This window comes from Silurus meridionalis, chromosome 16 (genome assembly GCF_014805685.1).
Source record: "Silurus meridionalis isolate SWU-2019-XX chromosome 16, ASM1480568v1, whole genome shotgun sequence".
Lineage (NCBI taxonomy): Eukaryota > Metazoa > Chordata > Actinopteri > Siluriformes > Siluridae > Silurus > Silurus meridionalis.
In genome coordinates this window covers 6295158-6309688 of record NC_060899.1, presented here as the reverse complement: position 1 = coordinate 6309688, position 14531 = coordinate 6295158, and the positions used below count along the sequence as shown (strand labels likewise).

Genomic DNA, 14531 nt, shown 5'->3' with positions numbered 1-14531 from the left:
ACCTGGAGTTGGCCAAAGCATCAATAATTATTCACATTTAGAACCAAGCCAAGTCCTCACTTTCCCCCTGACACTTGTCTAAGTCAGCACAAAGTGGTCTTTGCAAGAAGGACACATCCTATGTTTTAACATGCATCTATTTCTCATGTCAAAAACAAATAGATAATACACATAACTAATTTCAATTCAACATCCTTTTGGGAACATATAATACACTGATTCTCACGGTACAGCACACATGACCACATCAAGGCCATAACTGCAATAGACACTCATCTTCTTCTTCTTCTTCTTCTTCTTCTTCTTCTTTCGGCTGCTCCCATTAGGGGTCGCCACAGCGGATCATCCGTCTCCATACCCCCTGTCCTCTTCATCAGCCTCTTTCACACCAACTACCTGCAAGTTTTCCCTCACTACATCCATAAACCTCCTCCTTGGTCTTCTTCCTGATGGCTCCATCCTCAGCATTCTCCTACTGCAATAGACACTGAAAGTGACAAATCCTTATGGTCAAATTGCTTCCCGTCCATATTTTATATTCTTAAAACTGCTCTTCTGAACTGTGTTATTCACCATTTGTTGTTAGGTTTAAGAAGTTAGTTGTGGCGTGGTCTTTCTCAGTTCTAACTGCACTCCAACTCTTTACTTAACTGCCATAATGCTTTAATGCTTTGAGTGATTAGCTGCTATATATTTTGCTTATTGTTCGTAACAGAAGATGGAAAAGAAAATAGGGAACATTTGAGAGCGTGTGTGAGTAACTCTGTGGCTAAAGATGGGATCATTTCATTGTGCGGTTGGATCCGGTTTTGATTCTGTCTGTCTGATTGACTGACAAACAGAAACTAGCGCCTGTCCAAAGCTCCCCCTATAGGTGTATTGGCGTGCGCGCACCCGCCCCTCTTCTCATCCATCTCTCTCTCTCTCTCTCTCTCTCTCTCTCTCTCTCTCTCTCGGACCGCTTTGTCTCACCAACGCGCACGGAAGGACGTGGGATTGACTCAACACATTTGCAGTCCCGTGACCTCCATACTTGTCTTCTGGACGAAAAGCCGTCTTGGAAATCGAGGTAATTCTTTCTATTGTTTATTTCTGTGCGCTGCTGTGAATCGTGTGTGTGTGTGTGTGTGTGTGTGTCTGTTTCCGTGATGCGATGTTCAATGTGGTTGATCTAATGTCCTCATATTGTGTATAATGTATAATGTAATGTCTTTGGATTTCAGTTTTGGCTTTTCTGCATGTGTGCTCCAAGGTTTTCATCTTACACTATTTTGAGGGTGACATTTTTCGGCACCAGGCCGGTGCGGCACAGCAGGGATTTATTGCTGTCACCGGTCTCTTTCATTTTATTCTTTTATTACTTATTTGATCGTTTATGCATAATAAACAATGTGTTTTACTATATTTAAATATATGCAGATTTTTTTTTTTTTTTTGTTAGTGATTCCTTATTTCGGACAATAATCTAACAAATTTGGCATCCCCCTCCCTTCCCTAACACACACACACACACACACACACACACACACACACACACACACACACACACACACACACACATATATTCTTGCAACCTATTATTAAACTAACTGGACAGAACCCAGATCATAGCTTTCCCCTTCTATAGGACACATAATATGTCTCTAATTGCCTTCTTGATGCTTTAGGAAGCACATTACTGATTTTTCATTTCATCTTCTAAAAGGGAGTTAAACAAAATCTGTTTAGTTCCTTCATTTGGGAACAAAAAAAAAATGCAAGCACAAATGTAGATGTGCGAGTCTATTTTTATAGGTGTGATTTGTTGGATTGAAGGCACTGATTGTAAGTTGTAAGAGGTTTGCTGTGTTAATGAAGGAGAGGGCGTGGCACTGGGAAACAAATAATAGATGATGGAGAGATTCCAAGAAATAACCCGAGTGTGGACTCCACAGGGGCAGAACCGCACATAGGAAACACTACTGATTTAACACAGCAATTCGGAAGGCTGGCTATTATCGCAATGTATAGGTGAGAAACAGGCAATTCAAATAATATTAATATTCATAATAATGATTTACATTGAACAGTGTAGCACTGCAACTCTATGAATAAGTACTACACTTAGGGATTTCCCATTTCTTTTATTGCAGTTGTTTATTTTATTTTGTTTATTTTTACATATTGGATTTAAATGTATCTAATATGGCCATACTAGAAGATTTGATGTTAAAAGATTGAGACAGTTCAGCACGTGTTAGTGAACCGTTAATGGGCAGAGTTGGAGCGAATTAACCATTAAGTCATGCACAACACCAGATACAGATTCTTATATACATTCTAAAATGTCATGTATAGATTTATATTTGTAATCAAAACATTTACTAATTCAGCTAGGGCATAACTGTTTTTGGTATTGTAGCGAGATAACGGAGAACGATCAATTATAAAAATGAACTCAATCCCAAAATGGGTCTTGCCCTTTTGTCAGGAGATTGTGTCAAAATCCTGCTGATGCCAATGACGTCTATGACTGGGAAACCTTCTGTCTCTGCTGTCAATCACATTGACACTAGACAATCACTGTCATAAATATACCAAAAAAGGCCAGGTCTCATTTGTGTCTGAGGGTATTACACTGCCCTAAGATGCAGCATGAGCATCTGTAATAAAATATAAGATTGTATAGCTTCATAAATCTTGAAGAAAGCAGGTGTTATCCTTCATTTTATTCAGTCACATTATTGTGGGGTAAAGAGGAAATAAAGTGGGTGAAAGAAGGCTTAACACGATGTCACTGTTAGTCGAACCCTGTTAAAGAACTTACTTGAAAGGAATAAAAAATAATAATAATAAAATTAGCGTTATTTGTATGGTTAATTGGAAGATTATGTAAAAGTGAATATGTCTCAATTTGCTGTTGGATCCTGTGAAAAACTAAAGATGGCACAAATGTGAAAGATTGAATGAAAAATGATTGTGTGCATTTTGACCACAATTAGAGCTGTAACATTAAGAAGGACACTAATAATTGAGCACTGGAGGCCTGGAAGTCTTAGCATTATTGATTATGGGAGGAGCAAACAGACACACAGTAAAGCATTTTACATTGGGGGTCACTGGAATTCTAAGCAGTATAATTGTGGCATGTGATAAAAGATCACACCAAAATGATCGTCAAATCATTTTTTTTCTTTTAACAGAGAATGTGTCTTGATTACAATAATTTCACCATGCCATGGCTGCATTCTCAAATCAAAAGGTGTTGATTAACAGTTGTTAGGAGACATTTATTTTCATATATGTATGGAAGATGTCTTGGCTGTCAGTGCTTCATAACAGTCAGGATATTTCCTCACATGAGAGTTATTTCCTGTAATTACTTACATTATAGCAGCTATATATAGTACCTTTCCTGTCTCCTCTCTCTCTCCATCTCTTTCTCTTTCTCTCTCTCTCTTTCTCTTGCTTTCTCTTGCTTCACTTTTCTGTCCTGAAAATGTGCATCTCTCACTTTTACATGACATTAACTGTCACAGTTTAGAAGCACAATGTATTGTTCATTAATAATAATAATAATAATATTATTATTATTATTATTATTATTATTAATAATAATAATAATAAAAAATCTCTGGTGTAAGAATTCTGGTGAATTCTGTCTCTTTTATATAATTGTAAATATTAATTTATTTTATAAATACCGCTAAATTAATTGTACATTTATTCAGAAGTATTTAATAGTTAATAAAATGCAGTGGCAATGTTAAAATTGCAAACAATGTCAGTTTTAGCATTTATAAAAATCAGTAGTTATTGTAAAAAGTTAATAAATTGCAGGAATTCGAAATTAAGAAATTCTTTGAAGGATGGTAGTTTTATTTTTAATTTCCTAGCTTTTATTCCTTTAAATTTCTCAACACTCTAAGCTCTTAACAAGGATATCTGGGGTTCTGCTCCCCTCAGTGTTCATCTGCTCTACTCAGTGTGCCTACTAATGCCTTCAGGTCTGACACACAGAGAAAACATTTCCTTTTAATTTTCCTCTCCCTGGATAGGTAACTAACCTCATACATACCTGATTTTTAATGGTTTTCTGTATCCTGTGCATGGCGACCCATGGGATGGCACATTGGATGGAGTGCGCATGAATAAGATATGGGTCAGGGTTTGAGGTGTTTTATATGCTCTATAGATGGAAGGATATTTTACACGATGGCTTTCGCAGTGGCTCTTGCAAGTTTCCTGAATTGAGCCCATGCAGCATTTAAACAGCATTCTGACAGCATAATTTGATTTCAGTGCAGTGAGTGTAATTTCCTTTTTGGAATGAAAGGCAGACTGTTCAAAGACTGCTAAAAATTAGGAAAAAACTGTAAATTATAAGGCAAAGATTTGATGATTTGGACCAGAAGTTGGACTGGTTTTCTTTTGAACTGTCTTGAATATTGCTTTTGTAAAAAAAAAAAAAAGGTTGGCACTTAACTCTGAATTAATTAACTAATTGGTTTTGTAGCGTCTGGCACAGGTCATTTAGACTTCATGTCCCAGGCATTCCTTTTAACCTATGACATCTTTACCTCAATCAAAAGTTGAAACTTTTATTGGGGGTAATATAGTTGTAAAGTGCCACACTCCCCCTTTTTAAAGACACAAACCGGACCAGACCCTGAACTCCTGTTGAGTTCACCAAGACCCCCTAATCCTAAAACACACACCCACACACAACTGGCTCCAGAAGGTCTGGATCCTACCACAAGACGAGATAACCCCATGCAGGTTCTCTGTTGACCGCATAGAGACCGCGACCATAAAACACCCACACATACACAATGCACACACACACACACTGATACAATAAAGCATTCCTTTTTCTAATTAAACAAAATGAATAAGATGCTCCACACCCCACGACATTAACCTATACTTGTATGTATCTCCTTTATTGTTCATAGTTGTACGCTAAAGATCCTATTAATGTAACTCTATTAATGTGTCTCTTCTATTAAGGCTTAATTGACTTAAAATTATCTGTTCTTTACTTTCCTGACAAGGGTGCATTTCATTTGATCAGAATACGACATTGTACTAACATCCGTTATACGTTAATTACTGGTCCCAGCACGTTAATGTATACCTGTTCTAATGCTGTATGTCCTTTTAAGGCCTGATGTCAGAATTTATACAAAATTATCTGCTCTTCACTTTCCTAATGGAAGTGCATTTTGTTTTGTGTTTTCATTCTTTTATCAGAACATAATGTTGTAGTAACATTAGTTACACTTTGACTACTGATGTAATGTACCGCTGCCGTTATGCCATCAATCCTCTCGTGTTTAGTATCCAAATGACCACAAAATTACCTGTAACTTACTTTTCAAACTATGGTACATTTTATTGGATCAGAAAAGTCACCATACCGTCTTAATACACTTCAGATAAAACTTTAAAGTTCTATAATCCAAACCATGCCCACAGACACATGGAACAAAGGGAAGTTTTTCCCTCCAAAATCTCGACCCTAAGTATTGGCCGTTCCCCCAAAGATGGGTGGAGCTCGAGACCTTTAAAATGTCACGAACACCACCAATCGTTGGTCAGACGTACGAAACAACTTGGAAACGACTCCCTCTTTCTTCAAGATCTTCCAGCAAGCTTCACTTCCAAGAACAACCACCGCTCTGATCTTCAGGAGAACCTGGAAGAACATCTGACCCCACCCTAACTGGCTCTTCAAAGATTTCCTTTTCGCATCCGGACTCTTGCTCAACAAGCCAATGCAAGTAACCGTTTCCTTTACCAACGAATTTAGATGCGTATTTTAAGTCTTAGTAAATCTTAAGGTGAATTTAAATTCCTGTGACGATTTCCCAGTTAGGGTGTGCTTAATTTTGAAGCTGAAGCATTTCCATCCATCCCCTTTCCTTTAACTCTTTCTTGTTTCTTTCTCTTCCTTCTTTCCTAGTTTTAACCTTTCTTTATTCTATTTCTTTGTTTGTTCGTGTAGCTAGTTCTTTGTGTGTTTGTCTCATTTATTAAACGCCATATTTTTCACAAATGATTGCCTCTGAGTATGTTCGCAAAGTTCCTGCAATATCCGGTCTGAACTACTTGCTCTTTTAATTTAATTTACGGTATAAAGTAAAAGGGGGGTTACGTCTTTCTCGGCCAGGGAGATACCTCTTTTATAGAATTAATATAAATTATACTGTCTGTTTGGTGGACGAACAGACAAATAAGTGTAATGTTAATTCCATTACCGTCAATTGAACTTAACTTAAATATTTAGGAGTAACTATAACCTGTTATAATTACTTATAAATATTCAATTTTCTTTGCGAGCCAAATTCGCTACAGTTTATTATAGTGACAATGGATTGGTTAGTTTTAAAGTTCTAAAATATCAATTATCATAAAAGTATCATATGCAGTTAGTAAAATACTTTGCATTAAACACCCAACACACCACATTAACTTGATGTCAGGACTTGTATAGTGTATACTGCGAACTAATTTCACAAACGGATTAATTGCAATGTCAAGTTGCATGTTGTTCTAGTTCACGAATAAAGGGAATCTTTTTGTCTTCTAGAAACTGGATGTTTAAATAGATGCCATGCATTTAACACTAAGGCCCTCAGTAGTGCCCAACTTCAACCAATTTTAATGCTACTATTATGACATCACATCTATAGTAAAAGTATAAATGGTTAATGAAAAAGCTAAACAACTGCTTTCAGCTGTATTGGCTGACCTTTGTCCAGCTTTTCTGGAAAAGTCCATCTTGTGGCCAAATCAAGTTCTTCTCCTCTGTCAGAAATTGTGGAATGAAAAAACTGCGATCAAATCCAAACAAATATTTTTGATCTTATGCAGTTTGCTACAGATGCAATTTGAGAGCTCTGACTATTCAACCAAAGGAGGTGAAAATGCCGACCAATTCCTGCCAGATGGCCCCGTGCCGACAACTAGCAATCTGATTGGTTAAAGCAACAGCTTCAAGCAGCATGTACTATATGCTGCTGGAACCTGCACTGCTGATTCAAAAGGCTCATGGCAGATTTTCTTTGATCTCAGAAACATGTGATGTGACGGCTGAAACCTGTTCAAGTAGAAAGTTTAACGTAAACAGACACTGCTTGCAGCGCACTCGAGATCAAAGCTATGAAATGAAAAGAATAGACTTTTGGCAATAATTCAAAAATATATTCAAACTTAAGTCAGTGATTGACCTGCCAATTGGTCTGCCACTGCTCTATTGCATCTGTATGGACAGTTTCAGTAATTGATCAATACCAGTGCTGGTCATCGTTATGGCCAAAATATGGCACAGAGGCATAATGTACAACTGACCGTTGAATATATACCAACATGTGATTACGTTCCTAATAATTATGCAGATGCTCCTAGTAATTATACCATTGCTGCCCTTCTTCTATGCTCCTCAGAGCAGAGCATCGATCCACTCCTGTATCAGATAGGATGCGAAATAGAATGCATGTGCCAGTGGAATTGATTTGTTGCAGATTTATTCAAGTTGTGGGTGATGTTATGGTTCTCATATTCCAAGAACTTATTGCTCATGGGATTGTAAAGTGAAATAACAATTTTAAAACCAATACATTTTGTAAACATTCTAAAACCTATAAGCATATTTGATAATCTTTTTCTTAAGATTACTGAGATCAGTTGATTATTTGTGTATTATACATAACAAATTCTCAGACTTTTTTTTTTATAAAAGTTTACATTATTTATACAAAATCACAGTTCAATTAAATTTTAATAGTATCAGTAATTTTTGCATTTATGTCTAGTCTTTAAACAAATCAACATTGTCAAACAACTATACAGACATCTAGATGATGCTCTAGATTTGTGATCATATAAGATATAGGTGACCAGTATAGGTGAGTTTTATGTTTATTTGAGCATACAGTCATAAAGGCAAATAGTACCAAATGTGTTGGTTCTATTACATGGAAAAGTCTTTATGATTAAAGCAACATTTTTTAGAAGGAGCAAGTAATCGATATTCAGCTACTTGAAATGCAATTGTAAGATTTAGCTATACATTAGTTTAGGAAGTACAATTCTTTAGGGTATCCATGTGAGAATGGCTGCATGAGTTCCTAGGGTAGGCATCTTGTATGCTCTTAGGTGGAACATGTTTAGTGAATGGTGTGGATCTCATCAATTAAATTTGGTGAACTGGCTATTTCCAAAGTTGCATTTTTGTATATGTATATATGTGTATATAGCAATGTTCTTTTATTATTCTCATGTACATTTATACACATACCTGACCTTTTTATCACATCTTACAGTTATTGATATCTAAGTAGTTAAAGGGCATTTATCAATGGCCAAAGAGGGCAGCGTAATGGTGCTGGAAACTGAATTTGTGACCTTCTATTTCAGAGCCCAATGCCTTAACCAGTGAGCTACTGCTTCCCAGCAACTTCATGTGAGCCAAGAATGAACAAAAAAGGAATTCAATGAAAACCAAAAATGGCATCTTTCTGGGGGCTCGTTATCTTATAACATTTCTAAAATGTGAACATTGACTTCATGTTGGAGCTGTGTTTCAGCTTTTGTAGTGCTTTGTGATGAATTTATATGTACATATGATCCTCTAACCAGAATCTAGTATCTTGATTCCCAAATGAAATGCCAAATTTTCTTTCCTTTCATCTGAAAAGACGACTTTGGCCCACTGAGCAACAGTCCAGTCCTTTTTGTCCTTTGCCCAGGTAAGACACCTCTGACATTGTCTCTGGTTAGTGAGTGGCTTGACACAGGGAATGCGTCAGTTGTAGACCATGGATACGTCTGTGTGTGGAGGCTCTTGAAGCACTGACTTCAGCTGCAGTCCACTGTTTGTGAATCTCCCAAATTCTTGAAAGGGCTTCGTTTCACCTTTTTCCAAAAACATTTTTCCTTCCATTTAACTTTCCATTAATGTGCTTGGATACAGGTCTCTGTGAACAGCAGCTTCTGTAGCAATGACCTTTTGTGTCTTACCCTCCATGTGCAGGGTGTCAGTGATGGTCTTCTGGACAACTGTCAAGTCAGCAGTCTTCTCCCATGATTGTGTAGCCTGAACCAGATTATGACAGCATTTAAATGCTCAGGAAACCTTTGCAGGTGTTTGGATTTAATGAGCTGATTAGAGTGTGACACCACGAGTATTCAATATTGAACTTTTTCACAATGTTAACATTTTCTGAGATACTGAATTTTGGGTTTTCACTAGCTGTGTGATGATTCTGTATAATATACGAGTTTCACTCTTTGTATTGAATTACTAAAACAAATAAACTTTTTAATGATATTCTAATTTATTGAGGTGCACCTGTATATAGATACTGTAAATGGAGATTAGGTTTAAAACAGTAGTCCTGTTAGTACTGTGACTTAGTCATAGATCAAGTTAGTACTACAATTAGAGCAAATTGTTTTTGCAGAAATGTTTCAGTCAGAACTATTGTGATCATGTCAAAACCATTTTCAGGTATAATCGTAACAGATGTACAGAAATCAGGTTGAATGATTTTTCCTGCTTCAACACTTTTTTAGTTCTGCTTGAACCGAAAAGCAAACTACGTATAATTGACTAGAACATAAGTGCATATGCTGTGCAATTGTTCTCTCAATGGGTTTTTTCAGAAAATGAAAAAGTATTGTTTTTAGAAGTGTTTCTGCAGTTGTATGCAGCACGGACTACATGTCAAGTCATGCAGGTAAAACAAACATAACTATATTGCATTAATAGGCCTCATTAGATAATTTATTATAAAAATTATTAAATTATTGATCTGTTATATATATTTGAATGTTATTCTGTTATTTAACATATTTATAGCCATTTCCGGCTCTACATTGACTTAAATAAATTATTATTCTATGTGAGCCAGAAATGTAAGGTCCCCTGCCAAACAGTTAAAAGTTATGCAGTTATGCAATGACAGTTCATTTTTAGTCACTATGGCAACTGTATTCTACAAAAAGCATGCATTGCACTGTTTAATTTTCCATTATCCCATCAAAAAAGTGTGTGTGTGTGTGTGTGTGTGTGTGTGTGTATGTGTATTTGCTGTCATTTTACTTTGTTTAGATGTCATATTGAAAGCCTGTCATTGTGAGAGACCTGAAGCTTTGCGATGGTTTTGTGATAATAACCGTCTGTGAAATCTGCGAAGACAATAGAAGGAAAATACTTTTTGTTTCATTAATGCCATCAGGAGGAAGGTGGTGTGCAAAAAAATAAAAATAAATGAACAGATGATAATCATTATGGGTGTTTGCAATTTTAAAAATCTGTAAATTAACATGAAGTCTCACAATCTAATTATCGTTGTCTATGGAAATGCTTGCAGGATGGGTTGCTTCATTTAAGATGCCCTTGGACATTGTCTATTTAATGGAGTTATCTCAGTGTCCTTTGAATGTACACAGTCAGGATTCTTGACCACACGTTGTTTATTTAATCTCCGGGGATATGTTTAGACAAATCTGATTACCTTTTTTTTTTTACATAGCTGGCTCCAATTGACCTTTGAGTATTTATTAAAATGTGATATATGATGTGTTTATATTCATATATAATTATTTTATCATTTGATTTTGATAACTTAAAAGTTTCAAATTACAGCTTCATTGTCCCACATATGAAACATATATAATGAAAGATTTGTGTGACAGTTTTACACTTGTTCCAGGCACAGTGCAAAATGATAACTAAACTTTATCTAGTACAAAAAAGAATAAAAGACCAAAGTAGCAAGAGAGTAAACAGTAAGGTAAAGGTCCCTGGAATTTCATGTGCCTTGAGTATCAGATTATATCTGGAGATACATTATCCATGTAATATTGAACTATCACCAAATGTGTCAGTGCATCCAAGATGGTTTGTTTTCCAAGTTGGTGCCTTTAAAACATGTCAACGAGATTAAAAACAACAGCAGAATACATGATGTTTTGATTCAGCATCCATCTCATCCATAATACAACTAATAAGAAGGAACAGTTGTTGTTCAAGTGTAATGAGGTAATTTGCTAATTGACAACCAAATCCAGCTATTTAATTTTAATATGCCAACTGGGGCCATATTTGATGGCATATGGTTGAAACCTTATCTGATGGTTGAAATGGCCAAAGAAAGTATCCATTAGGGCCTGAGAAAAAAAAATTACTTTATGCCTGAACATTATCCCTAAATGCGCCACCTGAAAAAAAAATGTAACATTTATTATAGGGCTGAACATTTAATTCACTCATGGTGTTGTGTTTTTGTCCTGTAGGCCATGAGTATATGCGGAATCATCATGACAGATTTAAAGTGTAATTTAAATTCCTTTATTACGGGGACATGTGAAGGAATTCACTCTTTCTTAAAAGTGGTTGGTTTATAAGTTATTGCATCTGTTTTCTCAGAAGTGATACTAAGGTCCACAGCATCATGCATTACTTTCTTATTACATTTCAATAGCTGTGAATAAGGAACAGAATTTGTGCAGTGTCCGGGTTCAAGAGAGTGGTACTATAAATATGAATGAAGATCCGTAGGGTTGCAATAGAAAAAGGTTTTTCTGCAGAAAGAGAATTTTCTTTTAAAGCACTGTGATGTGCAAAAAAGCAGGGTGTAATGATCATCTAGAGCTCTTTGTGAGAGCAGGTAGCCATATTAAAAAATGTTTGCCTAAGGAAGAGTGTATAGTGCTTGTCCGCTGAAGAATTTTTTCTCAACAAATCCAATTAAAAGGTTTGAATAAGAAGGACCTACTCATCCAGTGCCAGCAGCTGATTAGACAGAGTGGGATGAGGTCATTTGCCTCCTTTTTTTTTAGCAAGCGTTTGAATATTGATGTGCTTAGGTCTGCAAATTAAAATGGGTCGAGCCATTATTGCTTACTGCAATGGCTACCGTATTTGGCTTTTTGGATTTAATGCATGTGTCAAATACTATATGAAGTTTTTATCACCCATTTTAGAAAAATGTGTATTCTGCTAAAATTAATTTTCTCGTATCGTTTTTCTGCAGGGGAAAAACAATTCGGAGGCTTTATTTATTTAGAAATATCTGTTCTCGAAGTATTGCATGAAGTTTCTCAGATGCCGTCCTGCAGCTTTTTTGCTCTGCGGCCATGACTTTGCGCCATGAACGATGGATTCCTTTAACAGATTGCACCGCAGATGATTGATTGCACTCAGAGTGACAGTGGGCCACTTGCAAACACGCTCCCTTTTTCTTCCAACAGCAATGCTGCAGGGAGGGCACACAGGGAAAGATCGTTCCTAACAAATGGCATAGTGTGGCCGTCATTTTATGAGAAATTATTCCCACCATTTTTCTGCCTCTTAGGGCATTTATCTAAGCAAGCCAGTATTTTCAACTATATTGTTGCCATTTAAAGGACACTAACATAGCTGCATTCGGTTTCTTTATTCCTGTGCTTGTTGATTCTAAGATTGAAAAGAACTTTTGTGCATGGCTTTTTATGTAACGGAGCGACAGAAGTATGTTGAAATTGGGATGAGTGACCAGTGTTTGTATTTCTGTTTGATGGATGAAAGATGTAGGTCAAATGCTAAGTGTTTTTTCACAGACCTATTTTTTCAGTAGGCAAACAACTGTTAGTGAGTAATGCTAGCTGCGAGGGTGATGTGTCTGATACACATGGACTCACTGAATTACACCACACAAAACAGTTGGCATGCCTTAATCTCTGTGCTTGTATTGCTGCAAATGCTGTATGTAAACAAATAATGCTTACCAAAGTGTAGCAAAAAGTTAAAGCTGTTATTTTGATGGTAAAGCTGCTACCACCAGTAACAAACTGAACCAGTATAGCTATAAAATATATGGAGAAATGTCTATATCTGACAAGATGGGCCAAACTGGACTAGCAATGAAGGTGAAAGCACCCACACCTATTGCTCTGGTAATACGTAATGCCCATCATGTTGGTTTCATCATCCAGTGTGGATATGGCATCACTTTCTTAAGAATTGCCACACTTTTCTGGCTCAAGAGTGTCAGAAAGAAAAAGGCTGCTCCCTTTGGACTGTCACTGCCTTTATGTCCATATGGACTGACAGTGTGCCAAGATCCTACTGTGTCCTCAATGCTCAGTATGGCAAAGCTAGATAGGGGTACCTGAAGTTCTGTTTCACAGTATATGCACTTCATAATTCCTAGGCCTCTGCAGGAACCCTAAAGGTTGTGTTTTGTATTTTCAGTTTTTATACAACATATTTAATCCTTTCCCAAGACACCCACACTCACTCTCATTTGTCATCAGCATTGAAGGCACATTGACTCTTTGCAGGATTATCCACAATGACACTGACTTCTGAAAAGAACATTTATAGATAAAGGCAGATTAGGGCAGCCAGAACAACCAGGGACATCAAGATTGTAGCTAAGCAATCCTTTCTCAGCATGCAGCAATTATAACACATAATATCTCTGTTTTCGAACATTTTAATAACTTATTTTCTCTTAAAAAAAGGCACTTTTGATTTTGCTGTTCACTGAACCATACTATTGACTGCAGGCAGGTTATCATCAGCAGCCTCAAAGGTTGGATATAAATGGTTGAGACCATACACAAGTGCAAGGTTCTGGATAAATGTCACAGCATAAGATGGTAAACTGGTTTCTTTCATAGTGTCTGATGTCTAAAATAACCCCTGCCTTCTGAATATAATCATATCCCTGAATATTTTTGTTATTCATTAATTGTTCAAAGACTCTTTTAACTTGCTTATGTACTATTCAGAACCTTGAACCCTATAATCATTCAAGCACAGTGCAGTGAAGAAAATAACCTTTTTTTTTTTAACTTGTTGTATCCTAAATTCCTGTGAAGGACTTAAAGTTTAACCTGTATTTCAGTATCACTGTAGTCCTTCACAAATGACATGAATGACTCAGGCTAAAACTTAGGGGCTGGTGGGTATTTATTTTTTTTTCAAAATACAATTATGGGAGGGTTTTCAGTAATGACATTTATATCTAGGGGGAATTTAGCTCAGCCAATTCACCAGCCAACATGTTTTAGGGAGGTGGGTGGAAATCAGAGACCACTGGGAAAACTCACACATCCACAGAAACGCCAAACAGACTGCAACAAGACTGAACTGGGGGTTCTGCTCCACCATGCTGCTTTTCATGGGAATTTGTTTGTTTGTTGTTTGTTTTGCTAATTAGTAGAATAATGAACTAGAGTTTTGTCTGCTGATATTTCTATACATAGAGATAGAGCAGTTAGCAGCTTTAGTTTAAATGTAGCACGAGTTCTTCTATTGTTTCAAATCATAACTGTGTGAACATTTTTACCTGCCATTTACAGACGTTTACAAAAAGAGTCTAAAGTAATATTGACTCCTCTGAAATGATGACACACTTTTCCCTAAGGAGAAATAGGAAGTGGAACTTAATAATGGTGTGCTCAGAAGAGTATTGCACTACATTCTTTTTCTATTGCAATATCATATGAATTCATTACAATGTGAACAACCTTATTTAGCCAAATAGAACATTTAG

At 36.4% G+C, this 14531-nt stretch overlaps 1 protein-coding gene across 7 annotated transcripts in view; it reads left to right on the top strand.

Annotated features, from left to right (window-relative positions):
• The first annotated feature begins 929 nt into the window (after nucleotides 1–929).
• Nucleotides 930–14531, top strand: part of si:dkey-178k16.1 (band 4.1-like protein 1) — a 50692-nt gene continuing 37090 nt past the window's right edge. For all 7 annotated transcript variants that reach the window (XR_006928178.1, XM_046869906.1, XM_046869909.1 and 4 more), the window contains exon 1: nucleotides 930–1069. The gene's annotated coding sequence lies outside the window, so the exon portion shown is untranslated. The remainder of the gene's footprint in view (nucleotides 1070–14531) is intronic.